Here is a 24,845-nt window from a genome sequence, read left to right on the forward strand (position 1 = left end):
GCATTCCTAAGGTGAGAAGATTATTTTATTTAGAGTAAATAAAACTACACTCAGATCCTTACTCTAGAATTTACTACTTGTGGGATTTTAAATGAATTACTTAGCCTCTCTGAGATTTATTTACCTCATTCAACAGCAAAATATAAAGGTGTTAATAATCTTTGAGATTTCTTCTAGTTCTAAAATGCATGATCATTGTTATTGTATATGTTATACATAGAAGTAAATTTGGTATTGTGGGTCTGTGACTACATCAGTGTAGGAGAATTCCTATTGTTAAATACAGAAGGGCAATACATCAGGAATTTAGGAATGAATGTATATTATTAAGTACTTGCACTGGGCTATGTGATAAAGATACATATAAGAAAAGCAAAAAAGTACCTGTCCTCAAGAAACTTAGGGGAAGGCAACATATAGAGAGGAGTAGTGACTAGAAAGTGTTTTGGTTTAAGAAGTCACAGGGATGATGAGTGAAGACACAGGGCAATTGATACATCCCTTCCAAGAATCATGTTGATGGATTATTTTTTCCCAGAACTTCAGGTAATGGAGAAGGGGGAAAGTAGTAGGAAGTTGATATCCATAGGCAGGGAATCAAAGAAAATAGGTAAAAAGCAGTATGTTGAGCATGGGTAAAGTTAGAGATGGAGAACTCTCATCACTTAGGAGTCCAGGGACTAGAGATCAGACTTGGAGTGCTTCACATATGAGTCAGAGACTGCTTCTAGTTTGCCAGAGGCCATAAAAAGTTAAGTGACTTACCTGTGAACACATTATGTGTCAGAGCTATGTGTTAAGACTAATGTCTATTTGAGTCCAAGGCCCAGCCCGCTACCTACAAACCCATAAATGAAAAAGATTTATATTTTAACATAGCCAAACTAATCCTTTCTCCTATTAGCTAACAGAAAAAAAAAGTGACCCTCATCAATATATAAATTTTTTTTTCTGTAGTATAATTATCTTACTAAAGCAGATTCAAGAAGTTTCCTTTCCTGTTGTCTAGCATCAAGGGAATGGAAATTTATGGGGGGAAGGGTTTTAAAGAGATAAAAAGTAATTTTGGAACAGTGGTCACTGTGGAGATAGAGCAAGGGGAGTGGAATGGGGAGGTGTCACACTACTAGGGTTTAGACAAAGAAAAGTATTAAAACACTGAGCCAAGGGGAAGAGATCTAATTCCCCAAAAGAGAATTAATATTAATTATCCACATTTTAGGAAAGGCCTAAGCTTTTTTTAGAGATTTCCCTGGAGTTACTCAAGAGAGATGCATAAGATAGTGAGAGAAAGTCCTGAAACCTCTCTTAGGGCTCAGGCTCCCTAGGGATGAAACCAGATACATGTGAGACCAAATCTGGAAAACATAGCTATGATTTTACTCAAAAGGGTCCCATCACCTCTTCAATCCTCATTCACTCATTCTTTCTTGAGTGCTCTAATTAGATGAAAGGGATGTAGAATAAACAACAAATTTGCCAGTGACCTGGATCTGTGAGTATGTTGAAAACAGACCACCTGGGCTTCAATAAAAAATAAGGTAAAACCAAGCTTGTTTGTGATTTAGTATAATTTAATCTAACTAGGCTTCTCACTAGCTCCCTTTTCTGATTACAATGGAGATTCCTTTTCAGGTATAGATTTAACTAAATGGACACTGAAGTTCCTTCTCACTCCATATTCTATAGTTTTCTGTGTAGTAAACTATTATTATTAACCTCTTTACCTTGAATTCACCATCTTTGATTTCCCTCTAATTTCTGGTTTTATTTATTGATATTTCATGTTTATCATCCTTACGATGGTATTTTTCTTTCATGAATGCTATATCACTTTGCATTTTCTAAATGTCTTCATCTATCTATCTATCTATATCTGTATTTCCAAAGTAAGCCCTATTAGCTTAAATTTTAAAAATACCCAAGAGTTACACATTTAAATTTGAAGAGGAAACTCAGATTTTTATCCAAAGTATTCTCTCCCAAATTCATAATCACTTTTTTGTGAAGGAAAATTTTCATTATGGTACAATGAAGAAATTAAAATTGTGCTGTGTTGTTGTCTATACTGAAAAGGGGCAGCTAAGCGGCTCACTAGATAAGGTTGCTGATCCAGGAGTCAGAAGGATCTAAGTTTGAATCCAATCTCAGACATTTACTAGCTGTGTGACACTGGGCAAGGCATATAACCCTATTTGCCTCATCTCCTCATCTGCAAAATGAACTAAAGAAGGAGATGGCAAGTCACTCCAATGTCTTTGCCAAGAAAATCCAAAAAGAGTCTTAGAAGAGTTGGACATAATTAATTAAGGAAACACAGAAAAGAATGAATGGTAGAGACCAGGTTTCTAGGACATATGGGACAAAAGGAAAAGAGTTGGAAACTGCCAACTTGTTTCAACTCAATCCAACAAATATATATTAACCATCTATCATTTGGGATTACAAAGTCAAGAACAAAACAAGTCTTTAGCCTCATAGAGCTTATATTCAATTGTGAGGATAAAACGTGTACAAAAAGGTAAATACAAAGTATATACAAAATAATTTAAAATAGAGAGAATGCCTATAACTGGTTCCTGAAGATCTAATGAAGGAAGTGTCACCTGAGCTGGGGTAAAGAAGGTACAGATTCTATAAGGCAAAAATGAGAAAGGAGTACATTTCAGTCCACCAACTCACTTGTACAATGGTAGAGAAGAAAATTGGAAAACCATTGTTGGGAACAACCAGCGGGACAGTTTAAGTAGAACAGATAATATATGAAGGGAGAAGAGTAATGCGAAATAAGAAAAGAAAGGTAGATGGGAACCAGATTATAGGAGATTTTAAATACCAACCTGAGGATTTTCTAGTTTACATACACATTTATGTACACACACACATATTGCAAATACTTTGACTAAAATCTATCACCAAAAAATTTACTGATATGGAAATCCTATTGTATACCAAAGACCACTTCACAAAACAGTGACTTATATAGCCTTCTATTGACTAAGAAATATTTTGTATTTGAATATCAAATATGTAAATACAGAACATAGAATACAGCATTTAAAATTTGGTTTAACATTTTTATCAATGATTTGGTTAAAGGTATAAATGACATGCCTATCAAATGTGCCAATGCTAAAGCTTGGAGGGGGGAGGTAACACATTAGAAAATAAATTCAAGATTCCAAAAAATCTTAAAAGGCCAGAACAATAGGCTAAATCTAACAAGATGCATTCCATAGGGATACATGGAAAGCCTTAAGTTTGGGTTCAAAAAATAAGCCTCACAAGTACAAGATGGGGGAAACATAGTAGGCCAATAATTGATATTAAAATATTTTAAAATTCAGGTGGACTACAAGGTCAGCATGAGTCAGCAGTGCATTATGGCAGCCAAAAAAACTTATGAAATCTTGAGCATAATTTTATAGAAGTATAGTTCTGCTATACTTTGCCCTTGTCAGATCTTCCCTAGAGTATCATATTTGATCCTGGATACTATAGTTTAAGTTGAGTATTGATAAGCTGGCAAGTATTTGGAAGAAGGCAACTGTATAGTGAAGGATTTTCATTTCCCATCATATCAGTCAGTTAATAAACTTTTATTGTTTATTATGTGTTAGCCATTGTGCTAGTCATTGAGAATACAAATAAGAAAAAGAAAGGCAGTCTTTGCTCTCAACAAGCTTACATTCTAATAGGGGAAGATACCATACAAAAGGAAGCTGAAAAGAGGAAGATATGGGAATGTTGGAGGGGTGGGAAGAAGTTGATCTATCTAACTATAGGGAAGTATGGTAAAGTCCAGTCCAGATACTGCATCTTATAGAAAATGAATTGCTGCCCTGGGCACCCTCTTTAAATGGAAGCTTCCCTGGGAGCTATTCTTTACTCTGGATTTCAGCCCTCTAATCAGAGGGTTAGACAGCACTGAAGAACTGAAATTACGAAAGCTGATGTAATCTCACAGGATAACAAATCTCCAGGTGATAAAGTTTTCTGAAAGCATGATCATGGTAGAGTCTAGTCCAAGGAGTGCATTTAATAAAAAATGAATTGATAGATCTAAGGAACTGGACATGTTAGCCTAAAGAAAAGAAGACTAAAGAGGATATGACATCTGGTTTGAAGTTTTTAAAGTGGTTTCACATGAGGGAAGGATTAGACCTGTTTTCTGTAATTCAGAAACAATTGATGGACATTTTAAAAAAATAGTGCTCTTCTCAACTTTCTTAGTTACTTTTTGATTCTGTTTGTTAATGGTTCCACCTTTCACCTAGCTGCACATGGTCATTTCTGACTCCTCTCACCATTCTTCCTTCACAATCCAATCAAGTACCAAGTTGTATTAATCCAACCTCCATAATCTCTCTAGAAGCCATTCCCTCCTTTCATATGGCCAATTTTCCTGCTGTCTCCCAGCAGTAATCTATCCTGCATTCTATTATCAGATTAATCTTCCCAGTGGACAAATACAGTCAAGTTATTGAACCACTTTAAAAAACAAACAAACAAAAGATGGCTATGATTTGCATGCGAATTACAGTTTAAATTCTTATCCTAGTATTTTGTCCTCTCCACAATCTTGCACCAACCTGTCTTTTCGGTCTTATGTAATGGTACTCCCCTTCTTTACATACTTTACAAGTTCCATTAGTTCCATAGTCAACAACTCACAATCATGTTCTTAGCCTTCCCTCTTCTGCGCTTTTACCCTATGATTGGAATGCCCATCTCTTCCATTAATAATCTTAGCTGCAAGCAGTAACTGTTACCATTGAACCTGATGGCTCTTGATCATTCAACTTTCCAACATCTGGGGGAAAAAAATTGTCTCTGGAGTGGCAGTAGAGGAAAAGAATTTATTTATATATACACATACTCAAGTACACTGATGTAAACAGTTAGACCTTCTAGTTAGCTCAGAACAAGTACTTTTTTTTATTTCCCTAAAACTATATTTGGCAGTTTAAAAGGAATAAAAAATGAAAGATGGGAATGTTGATATAATTTATTTTAAGTGATCTAATAAATAAAGATGAGAAAAAAAATGACTTGAAAGTTGACACTGTTGTAGTGGGTAAAATGTGAATCTGAATTAAATTTCAAAATATAAACATATGGTCATATTATTGAATTTTGAATTCATTCTGTTTTGTGATATTATAAAAGGACTTAATGAAAGGTATAAGAGAATATTTTCTAATAAATTTAAGGGAAGAAGAATTTGTGTCTGAATTTATTGAGATATGAATTCCTCCTTTCTTCATGCTTAGCTATAGTTTCGAAATTTAAGAAATGTACAATATATTAACAGAGTGAAACATAATGGAAAGAACATAGAACCTGGATTTATAAGACAAGATTCCAAATAAAGATAGATTTAAATAATCAGAGAAATAATTGCTTGTGGGCAGGTTAAGCCAATGTAACAAAAATGAAAATACTATTTCAATTAATTTACTAATTTATACTGCAACAAACTATCAAAGGATTACTTTATAGAGATGGGAAAAAAAACCCACAAAATTCTTCTGGAGGAATAAAAGATCAAGAATCTCAAGGGAATTAATGAAAGAAAAAAAAAAGTGAGGGAGGAAGAGCCTCAAAGTACCAGGTCTTAAACTATTTTACAAAGCTGTAATTATTAAGGCAATTTGATACCAGTTATGAAATAGGAAGGTAAATTAGTAGAGCATATTCTACATACCATATATTGAAATAAAAGCATAGTAGTCTAATGTTTGATAGATAAAAAGATCACTAGTGAGGCAAGTACTCACATCAGGAAAAATGGAAAATGGTCTGGTAGAAATTAGGTGTAGATTGTCAAATATAAATATTAAACATAAAAAGTGGCATTATAAGCAAATTAGAAGAGCAAAGAGGAAATTATCGTATTTATGGATATGTGAAAAATCATGATCAGACAAGTGATGAGAAGATCAAAGAAGTTAAAATGGACAATTTTGATTACATAAAATTAAAAAGTTTTTGCAAAATAAAACTAATTCTGCTAAAATAGAAAAGAAGCAGGCAAATAAAAATATTTGTAGCAAGTTTCTCTGATAAAGGACTCATTTCTAAGATTTATTTATGTGAGCATAAGGCCATTAAAAGGCCAATTGCAGAGGAAGAAATCCAAGCTGTCACTAGCCATATAAAAAAATGTTTTAAAACATAACAAAGAAATACAAATTAAAACTGCTGAAATTTTATCTCACACCCATCAGATTTTCAAAGTTGAAAAAAAAAAGAAAAATGGAAAATGCTAGAAAAGCTGTAGGAAAATAGACATATTAATGCATTTTTGGTAGAAATGAGAACTGGTTTGTCTATAGTGGAAAACAATTTGGAACCACACCCCCAAAGTACTAAACTGTTCATAACCTGTAACCCAGCAATACCACTACTAAGTTTATACAGAAAAGAGATCAAAGATAGAGGGGAAAGGCTTTTTGGTACAAAACTATTTATAGCAACTCTTTTTGTAATGGCAAAGGAACCGAGGGGTTGTCTATCAATTGGGCAAATATCTAAACAAACTATTGTACCACAAGAAATTATGAAGGGAATGATTTCAGCGAAACTGGGACTTGTATAGTTTGATTCAGAATGAGCTGGGAAAATCAAAAACAATAATACATATAGGCAAAACAACTTTGAAACACTTAGGAACTCTAAAAAACAATAACTAACCACAGTACCAGAGTAATCATGATGAAATATACTACAGAGAGAGAGAGAGAGACAGAGAGACAGACAGAGAGAGAGAGAGAAAGAGAGAGAGAGAGAGAGAGAGAGAGAGAGAGAGAGAGAGAGAGAGAGAGAGAGAGAGAGAGAGAAGGAGGACTCAGCACAGATTGAGCCAAATAATTCTGGAGGGCCATGGCCAATAAGAGAACTGTTTTGCTTGACCATACAATTTTGTAACAGGAGGTTTGGGCTTTTTGCTTTCTTAATTAGGAGTAGAAAGGTAGAAGAAACAAAAGATAGATCTTAAAAGTAAATAAAATTGAATAATTAAAAAAAAAGACTTGGTGTTCCAGTCACATGATAGCCATATAATTTTGGGGAAATCACTTAATCTCTACTAAATTCAATTTGTCATTTATAAATGGGTATAATAAAATTTGTGCTACCTGCTTCACGGCAGTATTGTAAGCATCAGCTAGGATTATATATTAGTTTCACAGAGTTCTATCATCATACTCAACACTCTTAACCAAATATTTTATAAATGCATTAGAGAACTTGAGTTAAAGTCTTGATGGATGAGCAAAAATCCATTACTTGTAGACAAAAAAAAAATTTATAAAAGCATGAACTACTGATCCCAGGGCAGCAGAATTATTTGCACTAAGCAGAATAACACATATATGCATATATATGGGTTTCAGGAAATGAAAAACAAACAAAAAAAACCCTAAATTTGCATAGAAAAATAAATGTAAGCTCTCTTAGAGAACGCAACAATTTTCAAGGGTACAAATGACTACCAAATATAAATATCTAGCCTTAATCTCTTCCCTGATTTTTTGGCTAGATATCTCCTCTAGGAGGTCCTGTATCTGTCTCAAAATCAACATGTCCAAAATCGGATTTATTTCTCACCTTCCCAAATCTATTCCCTCTGCAAATTTCCTTATTTCTCTTGAGGAAACATTCTCTCAATATCGCAAATTCTAACAAACCTATCTTTGATCTTTCCATTCCCTTTATATTCAATTGCCAAATCAGCATGTAGCCTTGCCTTTGCACAAACTGTACTATATTTCTTCATTTCTTCCTAAAAAGTTCTGATCAGTACTACCTCCTCCATAAGGCCTTTCCTAATCCTGTCTTCCTGTTCCCTGCTCTGTTAGTGCCTTTCCTTCCAACATTACTTTTTATATGCTAATGTGTCTGCAGATTGTTTCTCACCCTACTTAGGGAACTCCTCAAAGATAGATAAAAGTGACTTTTCATATTTAGAATGCCTAGAATTTAGCATGTGCTTATTGATTCTATATGCACAAAATGTTTTCCATCCTTCCTCTCCTCCCCACTTATATTCTATTCTTATTCTGGACTTTATTACCTTTTCATTGGGTCATTACAATGTCCTCCTAATTAGACTAGGATTCTGATTTCTTCTTTCAATCCATTTGAAACATAGCTGCTAAAATGATCTTAAAATATAATTGACCATGATACTCCTTTGCTCAAAAATCTCTAGTTGCTCCCCATCACAGTGGGAGAAATTATGAATTCCTTACTCCAGCATGTAAGGTCTTTCACAATCTGATTTCCACCAGTTTTCTGGTTTTACTTCGTACTACCCCCCTTCATCAAATCTCCTTTCCTTACTCAACTTTCATATATTATTCATTCTTACCATGCCCTGCTCAGTGTCTGGTATGAATGCTTCTTGACTTCCTCTCTCAGAATCTTCTTTCCTTTAGAGCACAGCTCAGTGCCACCTCCCCTTTCATGGCTCTCCCTGATTCCCTTGGGTTTGTAACAGCTTTCTCTTCCTTTATAGTTATCTTTGTCCTAGATTTATTTAACTATATGCTGTGTGTCCACAGCAATTCCTTTAGGCCAATGACTTAAACAGTCTTGTCTTTTGGTCTCCAAGGCTAAAATGTCTTGAACTGAAAAGTGCTAAATAGTTGAATGGGCATTATACTTAGTAACATGCCCATGGTAAATCAATCATAATGTGCAGGTGAACACAATATGTATAGCACTAGATAATTGTTTTGCCAACATTAAATATTTTACTCAACTCATTTTTTGAAAGATGAAAATCTTTTAGATTCTGAAAGGTCACTTGTCATTCAAGAAACATATAGGAAAATTTAAATCCACTTACTCTTCAAACAGCAACATTAATTAACATTAACATAATTTCCAATTTTTAATTGAACACCAATTAAATCACTTGTTATAGCCGAAAATCATGTCCTTTGAGCCAGAATCAAAAAACTTTTTTTTTAAAACCCGTCTAGCTAAAAGATTCCAGTTCCATAACTGGTTTTCCTGTGCTGTTAGTATTGTTGCTAATTTTGTGTAAAAGTATCATCATGTTTAAATCCAAGGATCTATATTCTGGGAGCTCTACCACTAGGACATATTTGGAAATGCCATTTATTCTCTTCTAATAATAGCTAGCATTTTACAAAGTTACAGTTTGCAAAGTACATTGTATACATTATTGCAATTGTTGCTCAAGACAAGTCTCCCCATTTCATGGGAGAGGAAACAAACTGCTGCTTGGAAGAACCTACTCCATCCCTTCACATCACATCTCCATCAGTGCTAATTCCAAGTAGGAAAAGTATTCTCACCACCTTAGGGCAAAGAAGTAGATTAAATTCTACCAGTGCGAAGTAAAATTTCCATCTTTCAATGCATTTAAACAAAGACAGCTATATTGAGTTGTGTAGGTTTGGTTCAAACGGGGCTGCAAAGCATTCTCAGGCCCTCGTCTTTCCATTAGAAATCAGGTTTTAAAGTCTATCCTTGAGGAGACTGAGCAAGCAGGCCGCAACTTTCCAAATAACTCCTTTTTCAGTTCCACGAGACGGTATCGTGCCAGGGCGAGATGTTCTGAGGAACTGTTTCTGGATGACCTTGGTGTTCAGTCTCAGTCCCTTTATCTAAAATGTGCCCATCCAGAAGTCTCCTAATGAATACTCTTTGCTTACTTTTTAAGACACCGACCTAAGGATTTAAAAAAATGATTGTTGGACACCGGACTTTTTCCTGGGTCACTCAGGGAGTGCATAAGGACGCATTAGGAGCTAGCAGGGGCGAACCTCTCCCGCTCCTGGAAACAAGGATTTCCTATCGGTCCGAACGCACGATTATTCGCACCTCGGTTGTGGAGGAGCGTGCTGCCGCAGCGGCTGCCTCCGGCCTCAGTTTCCCCATCCTGCTTTGGGAGCTGGGGGGGCCTGGAGACCGGCCGGCGCCTTTATTCAGGGCTAAGGGCCCCTCTCCAATCTTTCTCCCATTTAATTTTTTTTTTTTTGGTTCCAGCTCCTCGGGGCAGTCACTTCCCGGTTCAGACACAGGCTGGGGCCGAGAGGCTCTGGCTTCAGACCCGCACCCTGTTTCGGGCTGTCGGGACGGGCGGGGGGCCGGCAGCCTCGCTCCCCTCCTCCTCTAGGCCCGAGCCTGGCCGGCTTGGCCAGACGGAGAAACTGAGGCTGGGAGGCACTACGCGGCCCGCCAGAGGGGGAGCGGCGCCCCCTCCCGCCACTTCCTCCGTCCCCCTCCCCCCCGGCTCCTCCTCGTCCTCCTCCTCAGCCTCCGGCAGAGCGGCTGACGCGGCCCGGGAGGAATGTGTTTCCGGAGGGAGAGCGGGGCTGGGTCCGCGTGCGGAGGGGGGAGCGGAGGGAACAGCGACGGGAAGGGGGCGGGAAGGGGGCGGGACGAGGGAGGGGAGGAGAATGCGGAGTGGCTGGCTGAAGGAGGAGGGCGGTGCCGGGGGGGGGAAGGGGCCTCGAGGCGGTGGCTTCCTGAGAGGGAGGTGGCCGAGGGAGGGGCTCGCCCCTCCCCCCGCCCTGGAGGAGGAGCCGGAGCCGGACCCCGAGCTGCTGCCACCGCCCGCCCGCCCGCCCGCCCTCCGGGAGAGCCGGGGAAGCTGCTCGGAGCGGCCGCGGCAGAGAGAGAAGCAGGCCGGGCCCGGAGCACGCGGCCCGCCGCCCGAGCGTGCGTGTCCTGCGGAGTCCCGCGCGGACGGCGGCGAGGTGAGCGGCGCCCCGAAGCGGGGACAGAGGCGGGGGGGGGGTGGGGGGCGGGCGGCGCGGGGCCGGACCGAGGCAGAGCCGCCCGGCCGGGCCGCGCTCTTTGTGTCGGGAGGGAGCGGGCGCTGTGGGGGTGGGGACGGCCGGGCTCCTCCGCATAAGGGCAGGAATTCCTGCCGGGGGACCGGGCGGCGCGCCTGCCCTCCGGCCCTCCCGGCCCCGTCCTTGTCCTCCTCTGCTTCTGTCCACCTTCTCTCCTGTGCTCTCCTCCCCCTCCCGCTCTTCCTCTGCTTCTCCCCACTTTCTCCCTCTTTTCCTTCACTTTTCTCCCACCTTCTCCCTTTTTTCCTCTGCTTCTCTCCTCCCTTCTCCCTCTGCTTCTTCCCCGCCCTCTCCTTCTTTTTCTCAGCTTCTCCCTCACCTCCCTCTTTATTTCTCCCCACTTTTTCCCTCTTTTCCTCTGCTTCTCCCCACTTTTTCCCTCTTTTCCTCTGCTTCTGCCCCACTTTTTCCCTCTTTTCCTTCACTTTTCTCCCACCTTCTCCCTTTTTTCCTCTGCTTCTCTCCTCCCTTCTCCCTCCGCTTCTTCCCCGCCCTCTCTTTCTTTTTCTCAGCTTCTCCCTCACCTCCCTCTTTATTTCTCCCCACTTTTTCCCTCTTTTCCTCTGCTTCTGCCCCACTTTTTCCCTCTTTTCCTTCACTTTTCTCCCACCTTCTCCCTTTTTTCCTCTGCTTCTCTCCTCCCTTCTCCCTCTGCTTCTTCCCCGCCCTCTCTTTCTTTTTCTCAGCTTCTCCCTCACCTCCCTCTTTATTTCTCCCCACTTTTTCCCTCTTTTCCTCTGCTTCTGCCCCACTTTTTCCCTCTTTTCCTTCACTTTTCTCCCACCTTCTCCCTTTTTTCCTCTGCTTCTCTCCTCCCTTCTCCCTCTACTTCTTCCCCACCCTCTCCTTTTTCTCAGCTTCTTCCTCACCTCCCTCTTTATTTCTCCCCACCTTTTCCCTCTTTTCCTCTGCTTCTCCCCCACTTTTCTTCTACTCCCCACTTTCTCCCTTTTCCTTTATTTTTTCCCTCACCTTCTTCCTCTCCCATTTCTTCCTCCCTCCCCATATCTTTTCCTCTATCCCCTCCCTTTTCTTTCGGTCTTATCCACCCCCATTTTCTTCCAGTTTTCTCCAGCTCCCACATCATCTCCCAGTCTTTTCCTTTTTTCGACGCCCATCCATACCTCCCCCCTTCCCAGTTCCCTGTTTTTTACTCTTCCTCTTTCTTCACCTCGACTTCCCTTGGACCTGGAGAAACTCTTGTCAAAACTTCTCTGGGGATTGAAAAATCTTCCCCCTTGCTCCCAGGGCCCCTGGATAGAAAGAACCTGATACATTTTCCCTTTTTATGCTGAGATCTCCCCGCCGCCGCTTAGTTGTAGATGATTTTTGTGGCAGTTTAGCCCGGAGGTGTAGACTGTGGTTCCTGATGAGCTCTTTATAATAAAACTTATCATTTATAAGGATCTTTTTGCATTTTATGGTTTAAGATTCCATCAGGGATTGTTCTAACTGGACACCTTTTGCATTTAAAGTAAGATTTTTGGACATGCTCAGATGAGAGGTGAAATCAGTGGATTAAAGATTGAAGAATTTTTTTGCAAAGAACTTGATATCTGTGAAGTTGGTCACTTTATTACTGTTAAAGCTTAAAGTTTAAGCAGCCTTAGATCTTCTTGATATACTTTTCATTGTCTCCTACTTTTATGATTTAAAAAATTCTTTGGCTTAGAAAATATCAGCAATGCTGAGGAAATTTACCTTTAAAATTTCCAATGCTGTTTTTTATTTATTTATTATCGTGGGCCCTAAGAGTATATGAAAACTTATATGGGTACAAGACTAAACCTGACATGTAAAAGATGAGTAGATAATGAAGATGATTATTAACAACAACTTTGGCATGTTTTTGCAAAATTATTTAGATTTATATGTGTAAACAAACTTTATTTAACTATAGACAAAAAAATAAGCACAAACTTTGCTAAACTATAGACTAAAAAAATGTCAGTAATGGGTTCTTATACCCAAGACTTTCATACTAAATTTTATTTTGTTTTTGGTACTGGGCTATGATTTCATCAATGTGAGAACACCCTCCACTGAAGCATATTCCCTTCCTTATAATGGGAACTGCTTATTATATATTCTCAGTGTAATCTATTCATTTCTTGTCATTGTACTACAACCAGAATTGAATACTTTGAAGTCACAAAATTGGGCCCATTTTTTGGAGTTTCTCAGAAAAAAATTTCAGTTTTTTTTTTTTTAAATATCAAAGTAATTCTAGCATAAATAATGGTTTCCTGAGTATACATTTTACAAACTAAATTTTTTTGAGTGGGAAGGAATTGCTAGATTGTTAGTATCTATTGTTTTTCAAGACAAAATGACACCTTTCTAAGAGACTTTTTTAAAATAGCGTTTTCCCCCAATTATATGTTGACAGTTTTTATAATTCATTTTTACAAGATTTTGAGTTTCAAATTTTTCTCCCTCTTTCTTCCCTCTGCTCTAACTAAAATGGTAGGCAATTTGATACAGGTTTTACATGTGTTGTCATGTAAGATATATTTCCATATTAGTCACAGTTGTAAATGAAGACATAGTCAAAAGGAAAAAACAGGGAAAAAGAATAAAGCAGGTGAAAATAGTATGCTTCGATCTGCATTCGGGATCCAGCAATTCTTTACTTGGATGTGCATAGTATTTTTCTTCTTGAGTCCTTTGTACTTGTCTTGGATCTTTGTATTGTTGAGTACATCTGAATCATTCATAGTTTAACATCTTCACAATGTTGCTGATTCTCTGCAATATTTCTGCCTATTTCATTTTGTATCAGTTTGTACAAATCTTTTTCCAGGTTTTTCTGAAATCTGCCTGTTTATCATTTCTTACTGTACAATACTTTGCATTACATTCATATACCACAGTTTGTTCAGCCATTTCCCAATTGATGGGCATCCTCTCAATTTCTAATGTTTTGCCTCCCTGAAAAGGGCTTCTCTAAATATATTTGTACATGCTGGTCCTTATTCCCCCTCTTTTGGGGGGGGCGGCGGATCTCTTTGGGATACCACCCTAGTTGTGGTATTGCTGGGTCAAAGAATATACACAGTTGTCTTTTGGGCATAGTTCCAAATTCTATTCACAATTCCACCAATGGCATATTCATTGGTGTTCCAAATTTTCCATATCCTCTCCAAAATTTAACCTTTTTTTTTTTTTTTTTTTGGTCACATTAGCCAGTCTGAAAAGTGTGAGATAGTACTTCAGAGTTGCTGTAATTTGCATTTCTCTATAATCAGTAGTGATTTAGAGCATTTCTTCATATGACTATAGATTTGATTTCTTCATCTGAAAACTGCCTATTCATATAAATTTGACTGTCAGTTGGAGAATGGCTTGTATTCTTATAAATTTGGCTCAGCTTTATATATATTTGAGAAATCAGGCTTTCTACAAAGTTACTCTCTGTAAAGATTGTTTCTAGCTTTCCGCTTTCCTTCTAATCTTGATTGCATTGGTTTTGTTTGTGTAAAAACTTTTAAATTTAACATAATCAAAATTATCTATTTTTCATTTAGTAATACTTTATCATTTGTTTGGTCATAAACCTGTAACTAATTTAATTTCTTTAAGAATATGAATACCATGCCACTTTGTGCATTTATATTTATTATTGATATTATTTTTAGTATGTTCAGTATTAATATTGTCTATGGCATCTTCTAACAAGATGTAAGTTCCTTTCTCATCTACTTTTGCTTTATCTGAGATCAGGATTACTTACCCCTGCTTGTTTTTGTTTTTTTTTTTTTTTACTTCAGCTGAAGCATAATAGATTTTGCTCCAGTCTCTTCCCTTTATTCGGTGTGTTTCTATTTCATGTGTGTTTCTTGTTAAAACAAACAAACAAACACAGGATTCTGTTTTTTGATCCACTCTGCTATTTGCTTTTTTCTTTTTGCTTTTGCTTTTTAATGGGAGAGTTTATCCCATTCACATTTACAGTCATGATCCTATTTTTCTTCCTCTTGTCCTTTCTCTCCTTTCACCTTTTCTCTCAACATTATTTTCCTTTTGAATACCACCTCCCCCAGCCTGCTTTTTCTTCTGTCATTTCTTCTCCCCATTTCCTTACTTGAATCTCTTTTCCTCTACTTCTCCTTTACCATCTTCTTTTCCTCTACTTTTTCCTCTCTATTCCTTTACTTCTTCACTTTCTCCCTCTGTTCCTCTGTTTTGGGTAAGATAGATTTCTGTATTCAACTGACTGTTTATGTTATTCCCTCTTTGAGCCAGTATTGAAGAAAATAAGGTTCGAGCGATGGCCATTGCCCACCCTCCCATTTTCCTCTCCTGTAATAGCATTTTCATACCTCTTCATGTGAAATAATTTACCCCATTCTACTTCTCCCTTCCTTCTGTACCTCTTATCCTACTCTTTCTCATCTTTTATTTTTTTTAATGTCATTCCCTCAAATTCACCTTATATCCATATTCTTTGTCTATGTATATTTCTTCTAGCTGTATTATATGAGTAGTATAATTTTTAAGAATTACAAATATATTCTTACAGAGGGGTGAGAATAGTTCAGCTCCATTGAATCCCCTATTTTCTTTTCTCTTCAGGTTTCTCTTGGGTCTTGATATTGGAGATTGAACTTTCTGTTCAATTTTGGTCTTCTCTGTATGAAAGCTTGTTTCTTTCTGGCCACTTGCAGTATTTTTTCCTTGACCTGATAGTTTTGTAATTTGGTTACAATATTCCTTGGAATTTTTATTTTGGTGTCTCTTTTCCTGCATTGATTGGTAGATTCTTTCAATGCTTATTTTCATCTTTGTTTCCAGTATATCAGGGTAGTTTTTCTTGATCATTTCTTGAATGATGCTGTCCAGGTCCTCCTTTTGATTATGGCCTTTGGGTAGTCCAGTGATAATGACATTGGCTCTCGATGTATTTTCCAGATCACTTATTTTTTCAGTGAGGTATTTTAAATTTTGAAGTTGTCTTGCCTTATTTTATCAAGGAAGAGAACTTTCCCAAGCTAGCAAGATATCTTGGAATTTACCAGCTAGATTTCTTTCTTAAGGACCATCCCTTAAGCCAGGATCACTGGCTTTCTTTTCCTCATTTCTCAACTATCCCTCATCGCTGAAAGGGTGTGGCCTCAAACTGAAACCTGGGAAAAACCTTAGCTTAAAAATGCTTTGTTCTCCCACTGCATCCAGGGCCATCTCCAGTTGTCCTATCTGTAACTGGCCACTGAATCCAGATGTCTCCAGAGGAGAGAGTGAGGCTGGTGACTTTGCACAGTCTTCCTTCACTTAAATCGAATTCACTTGCAAGTCATGGAATTACCTTTCCTGATGTCTTCGTGCTCTTAGAGAGGGAAGTATTAACAACACAGGACAAAAATAGGTTAAATGACTTGCCCAAAGTCACAAGCTAGTTTATAGAAGAGAGGTTTCCTGGTTCCTAGCTCAGTTTCTTAGCCTTCAAAATTTTGGCCACTTAAAACAATTTTAAATGGCTCACATAAGGAAATGTTTAAAGTGCCAAGTTGACAAGTATAGTTATTACAAGTCACTTTTTAGGATCCTAATTAAGCTGATTTTTGTAAGACTGAAACTTCCATAAAAATGTTATTATTTGATCTTGTTGGAATATTAAATGGTAAATAGATAAGCAAAAATATAGTTTTAATTCCATTTGATGTAGGAAAATACATTTGTTTGGCCTGGACTTTTTAAAAACAAAGAACATAAGGCTTGCTTCTAGAAATGTAGAAATATTGTTAATATTTAATTTTACAAAGATGAAAATTTTTTCCCTTCAAAATAGACACTTGATTTCTCTTTAAAAGTTTAGTACATTAGAAATAACAAGAGAATTAACCATTATCACCCAGCTTAATAATCTCAATAAGTCATGTAGATTTCTTCATTCTTTTCTCTTATAATTAATCTTCATCCTTAAAATTACCAATGCAGAAAAAAAGTAGTTCCATTTCTATGTTTCTACAATGGTAGATAAAAGGGGCAATCTACTAGTTTTATTGAGGCAGCTGAATTTGTTGCTTTCAAGTACTAATTTAGATAATATATCTCTGCAGAGATTGATCTGAAATAATGGCCTGATTTCTCTATGTGTTTGGAACAATGGAAATGACTTTGTAGTTAGTAATCTGAATCATTTTAAAATTTGGATCTCAGAAGTCAAAAGTTTTCTATCACAGCCTAATATATTTAGTACTTTCTTTAAATTTAATCCTTAATTTCACAGTTTAGAGTTATTTTTAGCTAATTGTTACTTTGTAGAAAACTGTCAAGTTACGAAAAATAGTACTAATTGAATATTTTCATTTAATCTTGGGACAGTGTTCCTTGTTTAAAAAACAGTATCAAAGGGAAGACTGTTGTACACAGACAAAATTACTTTGTTTCTAGGAATCATCTCCAAAATTTAGGAATATGATGAGTTTTTTAGGTTCCAAAAAATTAAAAACAAAAGAGGGAGGAAAAAAAGACAATCTAGTTGGATAGAACAATGATCATCTTCCAAATCAAATCAAGATTCAAATTTAGCAGATAGCCAAGGAATACAAAAAATACATACAAAAAAAGTATATGGAAACACTGGGGGGAAGGGAGATGGGGAACTGAGTAGCTAAGGTCCTTTTGAGGCCATTTACCAGGTGTACAGAAGCCTGAATGGCTTTCAGCTCTTTTCCCTACATGATCCATTACTTTCACTTTTCTTTTTTATTAGTCCAGTAATAGAATTCAAGTTAAAGCGGTTGGGTTTATGATGCTTCAGGGTTCCTACTACTGCTCATACTGAGTAGCATTTCTAATGCTATAAATATTTTCTTTTTCTTTAAAATAACATAAATTAGATACTTTGAATATATAAATATAAACAGATTATGAAATAACTTACAATGAAACCTTAAATTCAAATTATTTACATTTTGATTAGAAAAATTGATACAAATTTCAAGAAAATTATATCAATTTAATTTCTGTATCAGTAGGTAATTTCTTTTTCTTTGTTTTTTTTTTTTGATATATAATCATAGGCAATTCCCTTTATCTTTTCAGTAAAATCTTCATATTTGCTTTTAACATGCTATAATTTTTATCCATCTTCCAATTATTAGACATTTTGATTGTTTCTAATTTTTACTATTACAAATGTAAAAATCTGTGAACATTTTTGTATGTAGTAACCTTTTTCTTTTCATTAATATTCGTAGACTGTTACCACAGAAGCAGGATCAGAGGCCGAAAGAAAAAATAAGTTCAAATTTAACAAATTCTGTGGAATAAATTTTTATTAAATTACACTATCAGAAGAGAATAAACCACTTTCCATAATTAGGTCTGTAGTTCAATAAAGCATGTCATTCTTAGATTTCAAATAACTTATGTGAGTACTTTTATGCCACATTAACTTTTAAAGTATTAATTGTGTACTTAGTGAGTATTTAAAAAATGTTTCTTTAGAGTTTAGAATGTTATCTAAAGAACTGTTGGAGAAAAAAGTAATAATTTAGGTTGATAAAGCATTTTGCTCACAACAGCCTCAAAAGAGAAGTAATTCAAGTATTGTTATCATTTCACATATGAAAAAACTGAGAACAGACTTAGAATTTTCTATATCTTGCCCAGGCTCATCTATCCAACTAGTTGTGTTAATTACAATCCAGGTCCTCCTGCTCCAAGACAGTATTCTTTTTTACTCTACCATATTTCCTCAGGAACCATGCAGATTATTAACTAAATTAGCCTTTTGTTAATTGAAAAATAAGTATGTCTGACTGTATTTCAATAAGCAACATATAGAACACAGTCAATTTTTTTAATCTATAGAAAGAAGTTAAACCTAGGGTGAATATCTGAAAAATAAAAGCACTAGAGAATATGCCATCACACTTGAAAGATCAGTATTCTCTACTCTTGACTCATAAAAAATGTAGTTTTTAAGTAATCTGTCTCAAGAGCTCTCCTTTTGCACAAAACAGTATCCTTTATTATAAGTTTAAGTCAAAATTCTTTTAATTAATGGCACCTCTACCATAATCAATGAAGGAGATGATCATAGGTATGGGTTTCTTCTAATATATAAATAAATCTTTAATCTTTTATATGCCAAGTCAAGGTTTCTCTTCCTATGAACTACTGTCCTCTGGAAGTATTGATGATTCACTAAAACATGTATAACTTAACTTCTGCTTTTATTGATTCATGATTTCATAAGCATGACTATTGCCTTCCCTGATATAGATAATAATCCCGAGGTGCCTTTTTATGCTACAAAAGAGATTTTTGTCCATATTTTCCATGGATCAATAGTAGACACTGAAGAGCTTCCTCTGGTTCTTTTAATTATTTATCACAGAATAAAGATCTATAGGCCACAGAAAGCACAGCCTTCTGGCATTAAAAGCAAGTGCTTTTTGATTAAAAATAAGGATGATGAGAAGTAGAGCTAAAATGATCATATAGTATTAAAAATACAGCATAAAACTCCTCTAAATAGCTTTAGAAAATGCATAAAACCAAGTCCTAATAAGAAAATGTAAGAAAAAGTTACAGTGAACTATTTTTCCAGATTAGTAGGGAGACAGGTCTGAGACAGGGTCTGGCCAGAAGAATGGGGCCTTCCCTACATGAACCATTCCAACACCCTGATACTAAAAAGACTAGAGGTCCTAAACCTATTTCAAGACGTTGTGTAAGATGTGGGAACAGATGCCAATTTATGATCTTGGTGTTTACTACCAATTTCTGGGTCATAGATCCAGGGTATATTGAGGAGGGGACCTGTACTTAGGGGTGATATTCCAGAGAAGTGTGGAACAAATTCAGATCTGGTTCAGATCCTAGCACCAGAGGGTCCCAACTTCTGACTCATTCTAAAGCCTGAAAAATAGTCAGAGTAGGAATCCCAGACCAAAAAATCTTACAGGCTCCCTTTTTCTGAGCCAGCTATTTTTAAGCTGGTTCACAGTGGTTAAGTCCAGCAACATTATCCCCACATGTCTGTTGCTCAACCCTTCCCAAGAGGGCAGTGATCAGACTTGAAATAAAAGAGAAAAAGAAATCAAAAAAGATATGAGAACCATGGAAGAGAGAATTGGAAACAGAATTAACAACAAATAATATGAGATACAAAATTTTGCCCAAGCCATGGATTCCCTGAAAATTATAATAGACCTAACAGAATGCGAATGAGATTACAAGAAATGCTAAAATAAAATTAGACTGAAAAATAGAGGAAAATATAAATATATCTCATAGCAAAAGTAGTTGACTTGTTAAAACAAATTGAAAGTGGATTATTAAGGGACATTTTAGATCAATAAACCTGAAAGTTATCACAAAGAGAGTCTAGACAACATGTTTAAAGAAATCTGCCCACATCTTTTAAAATTAGAGAGCATCTTAGAAATAAAATATATTCCTCAACTCCTTAAAGAAACCTAAAATGAAAGCACCCAGAAACAATACAGCAAAAATCCAGAATTTCTGGTCAAAGAAAAGATATCACAAGCTGTCAGAAAAGAAAAAAATTCAAATACTTAACATAGTTCTGGTAAGTATCACAGGATTTAGAAGCCACCACTTTTGAGGAAAAGAGTTTGGAATACATATTCCAGAAGGCAAAGAATATAGATTTAAAAACAGGAATAAGTTGCTCAGCAAAACTGAGTATAATTCTAATAAGAAGTAATGATACATGATTTCCCTTTTGAATCTTACTGTCTTCAAGGGTCATAGAGGGTGTCTAATTAGATAGGAAGCTTCAGAGTGGATGTATTATATATTCATGATTTTAAAAAGAGAATGGGAAAAGAGATGAAAGCTTTTCCCTCAACCCTTTCCTCCTTATTTATATAGACTTCTACTTGGTTATGAAATAATTTTCCCTAACTTGACTTGTCGTTTGAACTGGTTAAGGGAAAGAAGGTTACATACATGCATGGAAAAGGGGGGATTAGAGGGAAAGGTAAGTTAAGGGCGAAATAGCAAAACGAACTAAGGATATTGTATGTGTTTATGTGTGCACACACACATATTAGCCACAAAGAATTGGGAACTGAGAAAGTGCTCATCATTTGGGGAATGACTGGATAAGTGACGGAATATAAACATGCTGTAAGAAATGTTGAAGGACAACAACAATACTATATGATGACAAGTTCTGATGGACCTGGCCATCCTCAGCAGTGAGATGAACCAAATCATTTCCAATGGAGCAGTAATGAACTGAACCAGCTATACCCAGAGAAAGAACTCTGGGTGATGACTAAAAACCTTTACATTGAACTCTCAATCCCTATATTTATGCCCACCTGCATTTTTGATTTTCTTCACAAGCTAATTGTACAATATTTCAGAGTCTGATTCTTTTTGTACAGCAAAATAACGGTTTGGTCATGTTTAAAAAAAAAAAAAAAGAGTGAAGAGGCAGGATTCAAAAGGAGGTTCAAGCAGGATCCATCTATTCAAATTAAAGACCTGACTAATGGGACCCGTAACAAATATTGAAGGAGGTAGGAGGAAAGGAGAGAATTTAGAACTCAAAATTTAAAAAGAAGACTGTTAAAAAATAAATATTAAATTAAAATATTGAAAAAAAGGAGAAAGAAATCCAAAGTCAAGGTCAAGGCTAATATAACTTGAGGAATGCCCAGGCTGAACATTTATTCTAAATAAAAAATTGTATCTCTAAAGACAGAAAAATAAAAGGAAAAAATTTAAAAATCAGCATAACTGATCAATGAATTGGAAAAAAAAAAAAGATTTTAGAAAAAAACCTGTGAAGACTTATTTAAACTGATGCAGAGTGAAGTGAACAGAACCAGAAGGACAGTTTATAAAAAGAAAACAATATTGTAAAATCAAATAACTTTGAAAGATCTGGGAACTTTGACCACTCAGGATTTCAGATGAGACATACTACTTCCCACCTGAAAGAAGTGAAAAATACCGAATACAAAATGAGGTGGTTTTTTTTTTTTTTTTTTCCCCTTAGAGGAAGAGGAAAATAAAATTTTTGCTAGTAGTATATGCCAGCTTATAGTCTAGCTGGAAGGAAAGAACAATATACACATAATAGGCTTTTAATATTGGTTTGATATAAGGAAAAACTTCATGATAATGAGAACTGGGCAAAAGTGAAAGGCCTGCATTGGGAAATGGAGGGTTCCTTTAAGGAGGTCTATAGCAAAATGCTGGTTAACCACTTGTCACATATATTATGACTAAAACTTTTGAATTAGATGACTCCCAGGATCCCTTTCAAGTTTGAGATTCTAAGTTTTTTGAATGTGCTCTTTAATTTTAATGAGTTAATGCTAATGCCTAGTTTTTTATTGCCTTCATTTGTATAGTCATACTGGGCTGTGTATCCTTTTAGTTACACTTTCTTAACTCAGATACTTAATATTTAGCAAGTATGTGTAATGGTTTCCACTGTAAACTTACTGAAATGAATTTATCTCATCTCTGTGAATGTTCTTTTAGTGATGCAGATTGCAGTCTATCAGTGCCTGCCTATTCATGCTCTTTTGTAAGTTCACCTGCTTGTGCAGTGATCCACCAGGCTGCTAGTAGCTTTTTTCCCCTTCTTCTGATATTGGAGGATACCAGTGGAGCATGAGTTATTCTCTTTTGTTCTCATATTGTTCTCATAAGTTCCATCTTCTTTTTGATCATATATTTTTTCATGATACTCTTTACTTTTGTTTTTCTTATTTAATTATTGTGTTGCTGTCTATTGACATTTATCATCTCTCTCATTTAATTTTTCAGAGATTGTAGTATTAAGTGAGTTGGAGCCACATAGCAACCCAGTTGTAGGATGATAGTATTACAAAGATAGGCTTTTGTTTCAAGAAGTTTGAGGTTATTAACAATTTTTTCTCCAAGACAACCCGATCTGATCTCCTGTTTAATTCTGAGCCTTAGTGAATTAGTTGTATAATGACCATTATACAAGCATATGATGGACTAAGCATTCATTCATTTGATAGTTGAGGCGTTTTTTTGTTTGTTTGTTTGTTTGTGTTTTTTTTTTTTTTTTTTCAGGTATTAAGAAGGTTCAAAATTTCTTCCACATCTTTGGTATTATTCCTTTCAGAAACTTTTAATGAATTAAGTAATTGATTTTTCAATTTCCTCTTATCACAGTTGTCAATTCCAGCTTAGATCTTGTCTAGATACATTTCCATTAATCTTGCGACATTTTTTCATCTTGATTCTAACTAGCTTTACCCCAATTATTCTCTTCTGTTTTATTAGGCAATACTACTGATAATCTTCTACTGTCCTTTGTAAGACTTTATAAATAAGTTTTTAATTTGTTTTCTGTAACTACTGTAATTTTGCAAGTAAGTTGTTTGTTTACTCAAGCACTTTTTAAAATTCTGGCCTATGCATGTGAAGTTATTATAAGTATGTTATTGATCATATTTCATTTTACATTGTCAATAATGTACTTAAATAGGGCGGGTTGTGGTTGTTTCAATGGCATACTGTTTTCTAGGTAGGTCATGGATATGGAGCTGGAAGCCTGAAAGAAATAAAGGGACTTGTCCAGAGACATGCTGATAACTAATGGGAAAGCCAGGATTGAATTTAGGTCATTTAACTCCAAATTCAGTTCTCTTTCTGCTACCCCCTGATGTCTTTTGTCATTTTCATTTTTGTTCTTGTAGTTTTTGTACTAATCTTGACCATTTCTCTAATAAGTCAGTGGTCTGGTTATAAAAACTGATTCAAGAATGGCTCCTTTATCAGTAATGAATGGTTTCCTATCTGTAAAAATATAATCAGTTTCAATTTTTTTATGCTATTCAGTGCAAAGAAAATACTCATGATGTGTAATTTGGCTTCTCTAATTTAGAAGTTTTTAGCCTCTTTCATGCCTTATTCCTAATCTATAATCTGTATTATCTTCATCAATATTTGTTCTTATCTTTGTATTGAAGTCACCAAATATCAATGTTCATTTAATTTGAAGGGGTTTATTGAATTCTTCATAGAATTTCTTTATTTCTTCATCCTTTACAATAGATTTTGTTGTATAAGGTAGAATTATTTTCACTGGTTTATTTTTGTTAATATTAGTTATGAGTTCTAAAAATATGAGATGACCAACTATCCATTGATAAGATATTTCTTTTTGGCTTTGGACACATGATGAAACTGTATGCTAATTATCTTGCCTTACAAGGAGAAAATAATATTTCCAAAATATTATAGTCACAGCTGTTTCCCTATGATAGAAATGTTCCTCCCATCCTCCTCTCCCAGTCTGTTCCATCCTTGCTTGTCTTTTAAAGTCCAATTTAATTGCTACTTATTCCAGAAAGACTTTTCTGATTCCCCCAATTGATAAAGACTTAGTATTTAATAAATGTTTGTTGAATTGAATTTCATGCTATTAATAGATTAAAAAGGATTTTGTTGGTTGGTCTAAGAACCAAATCATTGTGTATAGTATTTCTTTGGGAAAATTATGAATTCCACATCTTATTTTTAAATTAACTTTTGGGAAATGATTTTTTATCATCAATTGAGGACTGGCTATAATGTGGTCTACTGGGCATTAATATATGAGAGCAAGGATTGAAAATTAACTGGAACTAGAGATGTTTAACAAGACAACAAATTTCTAAAATTGTTTTCAAAGAATTTGGAACTAGAAGGGACTTGGGGTTATCTTGCCTACGTCTGTGTCCTCTTGATGGCTAAAACAAAGCTTTTCCAACCATGCCATGATTCTGAAGTTAGGAAAAGAGACCACTGTGGTATAGTGAAAGGAATGTTGGCCTGACAGTCCAATGTGACGGTCCAATGTGATTCATTTTGGGATCTTGCATGGCTTAGTCCTTTCCTTCTTGGAGCCTCAGTGACATTTTAAAGATAAAGAACTGGAACTATTGATTTTTTTGAACCCTCCCACATCTAGTCATCTATGAAGAATCAAAGAAATTTATCAACACATTTCAGCTAATTAGGAAAACCTATTCAAGGAAATGGGCTTTCTCAAGC

The 24,845-nt window shown here is 36.0% G+C and overlaps 1 protein-coding gene across 2 annotated transcripts in view; it reads left to right on the forward strand.

Annotated features, from left to right (window-relative positions):
- The first annotated feature begins 10,558 nt into the window (after nt 1-10,558).
- ITGB1 (integrin subunit beta 1) overlaps nt 10,559-24,845 on the forward strand; it is a 49,746-nt gene continuing 35,459 nt past the window's right edge. The window contains exon 1 of one of the 2 annotated variants that reach the window (XM_031939721.1): nt 10,559-10,736. The gene's annotated coding sequence lies outside the window, so the exon portion shown is untranslated. The remainder of the gene's footprint in view (nt 10,737-24,845) is intronic. The other variant, XM_031939722.1, reaches the window with a different exon arrangement.

The sequence above is a fragment of the Sarcophilus harrisii genome, chromosome 5, assembly GCF_902635505.1.
Source record: "Sarcophilus harrisii chromosome 5, mSarHar1.11, whole genome shotgun sequence".
NCBI classification, from domain to species: domain Eukaryota; kingdom Metazoa; phylum Chordata; class Mammalia; order Dasyuromorphia; family Dasyuridae; genus Sarcophilus; species Sarcophilus harrisii.